The 1878-nt window shown below is 44.9% G+C and overlaps 1 protein-coding gene across 1 annotated transcript in view; it reads right to left on the bottom strand.

Annotated features, from left to right (window-relative positions):
• Nucleotides 1-1878, bottom strand: part of SALL4 (spalt like transcription factor 4) — an 18147-nt gene that overhangs the window by 7938 nt on the left and 8331 nt on the right. The window lies entirely within an intron of this gene.

Below are 1878 nucleotides of genomic sequence, written 5' to 3'. Positions count from 1 at the left end.
TGAGAGGCCCGCGTACCGCAAAAAAAAAAAAAAAAAAAAAAAAACCACCACAAAGAGTCTCAAGTGAACCAATCACTTAGGTAGTGGGGGTCAAATCATAACCCCCCAAAATGTCCAATCCTAACCCCTGCACCTGTGCAAGTGGCCTTCTTTGGGGCAGGGGGGGAAATCTTTGCAACTGTAATTAGGGTGGGTCCAAGGGACATGAGACAGAATAAGGCCATGTGAAGCCAAGGCAGGAGTCACGTGGCTTTTATAAGCCAAGGACGGCTGGAAGCCAACAAAAGGTAGGAAGGAGGCCTGGTACAGACTCACCCTCAGAGGCTCCAAAAGGAACCCTGCAACTCCTAAATTTCAGGTGTCCACCCTCCAGAACTGTGAGAATAAATCTGTCTTAAACCATCTAGTCTGTGCCAACTTATTAAGGCCGCCCTGGGAAACGCATACAATTCATTAAAATAATCCCCTTGGAGCTCTGGCCCTCACCCTCAACGGAGAGCTGGCTTGAAAGGCAAATGGATCTCATGCCACCGTAAAATGATGTTGGAAACCTGCTCAATTCATGGCTGCTCATCTCCATCCTGGGCCCATCGAAAGTGAAATTGCAGTAAGTCACTCATTCAGACAATGTGGTAAGTGTACCTTCCCACCAGGGACAATGAAAGTTTAAAGGTGCTCAAAATTATGAGAGCAGTAATAAATTCACTTAAAATATGGAGAACCGTACACGGGAAAATCAAGCAGATAGTCCGAGGAGTATTTTCATACAAGAAAAAAACACACTGAAAAAAAAAAGGAAAGACTGCATGTCCAAGAAAAACAACTTCACTGACCTTCCCGATTATGAAAAACCTACAGAAATGCCTTAACAGGACATTAAAGGATTAATAAGCCATTACACGAAGAAAGAAGCCCAAGAAAGGAAGGAAGGGATGGGAACGATGGATTTTATTCCTCACCTTCCATTTGCAACTTCTACTCTGTTGCACAAAAACCAAACTACCGTCCTATTCTGGGTAGTTCTATTACTGAAAATGAGTGATCCCTGGACTTCTTTTGCAGTTGGGTCCTATTTCCTTCACAGCGACTGCTAGTCTGCACGTTAAAATGCCTGTTGGGGGACTGTGCTTTAGCCAGATGGCTGAGTCCTGGCGGGTGGAGAATCTCTAAGCTACTTTATTTTTCTCATTTCCTGCCTAACCTATTATATGTACACCTTACCACTGAGAAGTCATATAGGCACACCTCAGACCCAGCAACTCCAGGTGCGCAGATCCAAACCACAGACATTTGCACAGGTATACAGAGATCCATGGAGAGGAAGGACTTCCCTGGTGGCGCAGTGGTTAAGAATCCACCTGCCAGCGCAGGGGACACGGGCCGGGAAGATCCCACATGCTGCGGAGCAAAGAAGCCCGTGCGCCACAACTACTGAGCCTGTGCTCTAGAGCCCGTGAGCCACAACTACTGAAGGCTGCACTCCGCAACAAGAGAAGCCACCACAATGAGTAGCCCCCGCTCGCCGCAACTAGAGAAAGCCTGCGCACAGCAACAAAGACCCAACACAGCCAAATATAAATAAATAAATAAACTTAAAAAAAAAAAATCCATGGAGGAAGAAGGATATTTTTCACAGAAATGTTTACAACCACAAAAGAGAAAAAAAAAAAAAAAGGTAAATTTTGGTTTACCCACAGTACAAAAACGATACAGAATTTCCAGATGTCCTGACATGGAGACAGAAGTTAGGTGGAATATATATGGAATCTAAGAAAAAAAAATGTCATGAAGAGATTAGTGGTAGGACGGGAATAAAACACAGACCTACTAGAGCATGGACTTGAGGACATGGGGAGGGGGAAGGGTAAGCTGTGACGA

The sequence above is a fragment of the Physeter macrocephalus genome, chromosome 14 (genome assembly GCF_002837175.3).
Source record: "Physeter macrocephalus isolate SW-GA chromosome 14, ASM283717v5, whole genome shotgun sequence".
Taxonomy (NCBI): domain Eukaryota; kingdom Metazoa; phylum Chordata; class Mammalia; order Artiodactyla; family Physeteridae; genus Physeter; species Physeter macrocephalus.
This window is presented reverse-complemented; position numbering and strand designations above follow the sequence as displayed.